Raw genomic sequence first — 7,358 nt, 5'->3', positions numbered from 1 at the left:
TCTCCTCCAGCACCATAATTGAAAAGCATCAATTCAACCTAATTATCCTCTAAATCCTTTTGGACTCCAACTCCCATCAGCCTCAGTCGCCATGACTAGGGCTTGTGGAAGTTGTCGTCTGAAGCAGCTGGAAGGCACCAGGTGAGGAAGGCTTGTTTTTGACTAACAATATCTGAAGCCTCATTCCTCTTTAAAATGAAGGCAACTAACATGGTCTGTGCAACACAGGAAAACCATTTCTCTGCAAGTTGTCTTAAATTCATTGCCTGATGCAAGGCATTTATGAATGCCCCAGTTGGAAACATCTCTCTCACTCTTTTCAGATGGAGTTTAATTCCTGTTAGCTTTGCACAGGGGCACCAACTCTAAGGGGAACTGGGGGCCCGGGCACCCACATTTTTTTTCTGTGGGTGCTCAGCCTCCACGCCCCACCCCCATTGCTGCAACAGGAATTGACGCCATAGGCGCCGACTCCATGGGGCCTGAGGGGGCCTGAGCCCCCTCAAAAATTCATTTGGGGGGCTCTGCCCCCCAATAATTTAAGAAAATTATTAGTTATATTATGCTTTGTAAAATCACAAAATTATGTTGGTATTTTTTATTTTCCTTGTTTGACGATAGTTACCTTTTAAAATACATTCAGTAATGAGTTAAAACAAAGCCACTCCCGATCTAGAGAGGTGGTGGGGTTGCGGGCTCTCGACCCATCAACAATCTCGCGGGGCTGGCGTCAGCCCCGCGAGAAGTGGGGATTCCCCCTAGCTCATTAATATTCACCGCCCACGGCGGCAGCCAATCAGCTGCCGCAAAGGGCGGGCCCTCACAGGTTCACTTAAGGTCGGGGCAGCCCGGGGCTCGCCCCTTTCGTTCCCCCAACAGCAGCGGTTTGGAGGTCTTGGGCCCCCCCAATATTTTTTATAAGTCGGTATGGGCCCCCGCCCCCCAATATTTTTTATAAGTCGGCGCCCCTGATTGACGCCTCCTGCCCCCCCCTGCCATGCCCCCCTGCCCCCACTAAACTCAGTGGGAGCAAAGCTTGCACCGCTGCTCAGTGGCATATGTGGTGAGGTAGTTGGGTGGAGTACCGTCTCTTGCAATTCTGTTGCCTGAGGCAGGAGCTTCAATCTACATCATGGGTGGGCAGGCTCTGATGGAGATAGCTTCCTGTTCTTTGTTCCCAGTACCTCCTAAATAATAGAATTGTATGGTTGGGGTTGGAGGTCATCTGGTCCAAACCCCACTGAGTCTGGGAATCTTGCAATTTCAGCATCCTTGACAGATGGCCTTAAAGTCTCTGCTTAAATACCTTCAGTGATGCAGAGCCCATCATCTCCCCAGGTAGACCATTCCATAGACAACAGGTTATTGCTTCCTTAGCCTGTGAGTTCAGAGTTGTCTTGTAACTTTTGAAATATGATCAGTAAAAGAGCTCAGAGCTGTACAATGTGTCCTCACCTCAGGGAAGAAAATCATTACTCTACAGACAATGGTCTTAAAAGTTTCATTTTCTTTCTTTTTAAATAATTTTTGTTATGAGTATATAGATAAAAATAAAAACAATATCAAATATTTTTTATGCAACATTAGTCTAAATAAGATAAAAACATAGCAAATAGGGAAAAGGAAAGAGAGAGATACGAAGAAAGAGATAGAAAAAGCTTAAAAGGGAAACAGCAAAAAAGGAAAAGGAAAGAGAGATAGAAGAAGGAGATAGAAAAAGTTTAAAAGGGAACATAGAAAAGATAAAGTTCAGAAACTAAAGAACTTCTGGTTCTTCATTTGTTCATTATATAAAAAACAATATTCACTTCATTCACTCCAATATAACACCTAACAAAACCATTTTCTATAAACAAACATTACCTTCAACCCCCAAATCCAAGTGTCTTTATTTCTTTTTCTTTTTCATCCAAAAAGTCTGAGAGTTTTCCTTTCTTTAATCAATGTTGACAAGGACAAAACATGTCAATTTTGCAATCCCAGATAAGTCTGTTAATTTTAACAACCATTCTTCCATTGTTGGTAACGATGAATCTTTGTGCATATAATTTGTGCATAACGATAATCTTTGTGCATATAATTTCCATCTTTGTGCATATAATTGTCTCGCTGCCGTAATCATATATTGAAACCAAGTTCCATAGTCATTTTCTAATTGTATATCCATTCTGGTTTCAGTTGAAAGGTAATCTTAAAAATTCTCTGTATTAGTGTATGTATTTGTATCCAATCAATCAATGAATGCTTTTTTACATGTCCATCAAGCATGATAAAATGTCTCATTTTCTTTTGCATTGCAGGCAGTGGTTCAAAGAGGTCTTTGAGCTGCTCAAAATGCACTGTTTCGTCTATGGAAAGTATTCATCTCACCCCCTGCTTATTCTAGCAAAATAAAGAAATGGATAAGGAGGAAAAACTTGAACTTGAAATTTGCACTTTTTATCTCATTGGAAACATTCCTGTTATCTACACACATTCTACGATTGCTTTCACAAATTCAGAAACCGGAAGGTCCAAATGGAGATTCTGGAACTGACCGAATGCAGCATCTCATCAAGTCACAGAACAGAGAAGCATGGAAGGCCACTGGAAAAACCACCTTTTTCATAGAAGAGCAACTCCATCCCCTGTCGAATGTCAAATCTCAAATGCTTCTGACTGGAAATACGATCTCTCACACAAGTTCCATCGATATGAATCAGTTTTATGTCCAAGGTGGAATGATTTGCCTAGCAAGATGAGGGTGGGGAGGACCTTTCCCAGATGGAAAATTTTGAAGCCCACCAGACAACTTTGAGGCTGCCATACAATAGATTCTGTCCAAAGAGAGCGCTCTAGAAGAGATGTCTTCACAGTCCATTTCAGCCTCCTGTTCAATTCAATACAAGCAGACACAACCACTATTTCTGGCTCTAAGGATCCATTGGGGTGCAAGCCAGCTTAATACAAGATTCAAGTTACCTTTGAGAAAAATGCTACTTGATATTTAACTGTTACCTGACTTTTGCTATATATTTTTTTAAAAATATTTGTCACCGCCCCTATTTATTTGTTTAAATTATATTTTGGTTAAAATGTATTTATTAAACAGGCATTTAATATTCAGGTATCATTTATATGGATGTTATAGCTTTAACTCCTCAAATGCCTTTATTTTTCTATATGTTTGTGTGCAATAAATGTTTTCCTATGAAATGGAATCCCAATTTCCCCCTGGTTGAATTTTGTAGCTTCTGGGTGCTCTAGAGAGAGCTGCAATTGATGTTTTTCTCTCATTGGAAATTGTTCTTTGATAGTTCACCTGATCCTTATTTTTAGTTCTGTTGCCTTATTATTATTTTATTGGTAATACTCTTCCCAGTCTCAGAAATATTTTATTGACAAGCAGGCTACACCTTCCTTCCTTCCTTCCTTCCTTCCTTCCTTCCTTCCTTCCTTCCTTCCTTCCGTGTGTCCCATATCCCATATTCCATACCCTCCAACTTTTCTCAATGAAAATAGGGATATTTTAAAAATAATAATAGCAATACTACTACTAATAATAATAACACCCCATCCATCTGACTGGGTTGCCCCAGTCACCCAGAGTGACTAAATTACTTCCCTATCCAGGGCTGCCTTCAGATGTCTTCTAAAGCTTGTCTAGTTACTTATCTCCTTGGCTCGGGGGATGCATAACTCCATACTGTCCAAGATTTCTCCGATGAGAATAGGGACATCCTATGAAAAACCAGGACATTCCGAGATCAAATCAGAAACCAGAACTGCTTCTATAAATCTGGGACTGTCCCTGGAAAATAGGAACACTTGGAGGGTCTCTTCATCTTCCACATCCCACTGTCATGAATGTATGCAGTTGAAACAACAGAAGCAGAGATGACAACTTGAATAAAATACTGGGGAGGCCCCCAGGTAAGCCTTGTCCCACATAATTGATGACAAGACGGGGTACACAAACACCATTTGAATGGCAATGCCCATTAACTTGGAGGAGGTGGCACCCTAATATATTTAGTCCCTTCAGCCCCTAGGAATCAGCTTCTATGGGCAGAGGCTATTCAGATGTTATCCATAAAGGGCCCTTGATAGATGCAAGCAATCATGTGTGGATCAGACCTCTATGGACTAATATAGACCGTGTAGCTCAAAGGTGGAAGTGAAAGCTGGACCATAAAGAAGAATTGATGCTTTTGAATTATGGTGCTGGAGGAGACTCTTGAGAATCCCATGGACTGCAAGAAGATCAAACCTATCCATTCTGAAGGAAATCAGCCCTGAGTGCTCACTGGAAGGACAGATCCTGAAGCTGAGGCTCCAATACTTTGGCCACCTCATGAGAAGAGAAGACTCCCTGGAAAAGACCCTGATGTTGGGAAAGATGGAGGACACAAGGAGAAGGGGACGACAGAGGACGAGATGGTTGGATAGTATTCTCGAAGCTACTAACATGAGTTTGACCAAACTGCGGGAGGCAGTGGAAGACAGGAGTGCCTGGCGTGCTCTGGTCCATGGAGTCACGAAGAGTCGGACACGACTAAATGACTAAACAACAACAACAAGCTCAAAGGTGGGGAACTTCTGGCCCTCCCTATCCTGTTGGACTCCAATGGTCAGTTTAACCAATGGTCAGGATGATGGGAGATGGGCTTCAGCAGCACCTGGAGGTTCCCCACTCCTGGTATAGACCACCAAAGCTTCTTACTTCAACTGGGAGATATACAAATGTCCCCAAATGAGCAGAAATGAACCAGCTTACTAGGATCAGCATTTGCTGCCAAGGCCCCACTTGAGGATGGGCAAAACCTTGAAGCTTTGCTCCTGCGTTTATAGAGGGAAGGCGACACTGATCCAGTAATAGTAAGAGATACAATCTCCAAAAACGAGAGTGAAACAGTCTTCATGCTCTATCGCTAGAATATGCAGTCAATTGAAACAGTTATTGTTAGTCAAATGGTAGGGTTTCTTTGATGTTTTTGGTTTTTTTTATTGCTTCACTTCTAGGAAAGTTATTTTTGGTGCTAAAGAAGTCCTTTCCCAATGGGTTGTAGATCTTGCTTGCAATTTTCTACAATATTCCACTGTGTTCCTATACAGGACGCTAGAGGGCAACATGAGACTACAGCTGCTCTTGCTGAAAATTTGTATCTTAGCATGAACAAATTTAAAAGGACAAGTGGGACCTGTAACAGAATGTGGTTGTGTGGGATGCTGCTGTTCAGGGTTCAAGCCAGCTAGCCATGGTCTGTGCCAGGCTATTCCATTCTACTGTCCATTACCAATTTTCTAGTCTCTTTCCCCCACCCCAAACAGAAACACCACCTTCTGCGGTCACTGAGCCTGTCCAGTATCCCCTGGCGTGCTTTGCAGCACTGGAGGGGGAACGCCCTTTGAGGGACCCCCCCAAAAAAACTCTCCTTGCATTTCTTGTTTTTCAGTGGCTACAAACAGTGGCTGTTTGGGCTACAGTCCTGTTGGCACTCAGAAGGCTGTTCGCCGAAGAATTGATGCTTTTGAATTATGGTGCTGGAGGAGACTCTTGAGAGTCCCATGGACTGCAAGAAGATCAAACCGATCCATTCTGAAGGAAATCAGCCCTGAGTGCTCACTGGAAGGACAGATCCTGAAGCTGAGCTCCAAGACTTTGGCCACCTCATGAGAAGAGAAGACTCCCTGGAAAAGACCCTGATGTTGGGAAAGATGGAGGGCACAAGGAGAAGGGGACGACAGAGGATGAGATGGTTGGATAGTGTTCTCGAAGCTACTAGCATGAGTTTTGACCAAACTGTGGGAGGCAGTGGAAGACAGGAGTGCCTGGCATACTCTGGTCCATGGGGTCACGAAGAGTCAGACATGACTAAATGACTAAACAACAACAACCTGTTGGCACTCACCAAGAGAGTTCCTTCTTGAAGATAGGAGACCTGGAGACACCAGTGGGCATCCAGCTGTTGAGTTGAATGGAACCTAAGCGCTCACAACGTTCTTCCAATTACACACACACAAAAAGAGAGCACATCTTCTCAATTCTCCAGTCCAAGCAATCGTCAAGTGGACACAATAATAGCTATTTACTGTCCTTGCCAATAGCGACACAGGACAGCGGTATGCTTGCTGATGGAAATGAGCTCAACTGGCACATAGAAATCAAATTATTTATGTAAACAATTGCTTAATTACAACTGTCTCTAAGCAGTTTGCAAGGGAGACAATAAACAGCTAAAAATAGGATAAGACAGAGGATGAGATGGTTGGATAGAGTTCTCGAAGCTACCAGCATGAGTTTGACCAAACTGCGGGAGGCAGTGGAAGACAGAAGTGCCTGGCGGGCTCTGGTCCATGGGGTCACGAAGAGTCGGACATGACTAAACGACTAAACAACAACAACAACATGGCATTTACTGGGATGCAGGCGGCACTGTGGGTTAAACCACAGAGCCTAGGACTTGCCGATCAGAAGATCAGCGGTTCGAATCCCCATGACAGGGTGAGCTCCCATTGCTCGGTCCCTGCTTCTGCCAACCTAGCATTTCGAAAACATGTCAAGTGCAAGTAGATAAATAGGTACCACTCTGGCAGGAAGGTAAACGGCGTTTCTGTGCACTGCTCAGGTTTGCCAGAAGCGGCTTAGTCATGCTGGCCACATGACCCGGAAGCTGTACGCCAGCTCCCTCGGCCAATAAAGCGAGATGAGCGCCGCAACCCCAGAGTCAGCCACAACTGGACCTAATGGTCAGGGGTCCCTTTATGGTATTTACTTGTTTTTATCCTGAGATCTTATGATGAAGGGCAATATATAAATCTAATGAAGAAGAAGAAGAGGAGGAGGAGGAGGAGGAGGAAGGTGAATGAGAAGGAGGAGGAGGAGGAGAAGTACTATTGTTCTACAATAAGAGGTGCCGGAACTCACAATGGATCCCTCCCCCATTCTCTTAAAATGGCGGTGGCGCCCACCTGAGATGTGCCAGAATTGAGTTCAGGTGAATCCCAGCTACAAAAAAGCAATAACAACAACAACAACAACTCACGTCTGCTTTGCCGTCTCATTATAGTAGTAAAAATACAAGAACATTAACCATTTGCTGCCTTTTCAGTCTGGGTTGGGGCAGGCATTCGAGGGGATCACATGGGGTATTAGGCTTGGAGGGCTACACCAAAGTCCTCCCAAGGAGCAGCCATACAACAGCTGAGACAAATAGCACAAGGAGTTCATTTTCACTTGTAAAAGTGGTGACATGAACCTGTACTCTGGTGCTGCATTAATATATGCCAGACCTTTCAAGAGTCCCTATTTTTCAAGGACAGTCCCAGATTTACAGATGCTATCCTGGTTTCTGAGTTGATCCAGGATATCCCGTTTA

The sequence above is a fragment of the Podarcis gaigeae genome (assembly GCF_964106915.1).
Source record: "Podarcis gaigeae genome assembly, chromosome: 17".
Classification (NCBI taxonomy): Eukaryota; Metazoa; Chordata; class Lepidosauria; order Squamata; family Lacertidae; genus Podarcis; species Podarcis gaigeae.
Note: the sequence above shows the minus strand (reverse complement) of the source record.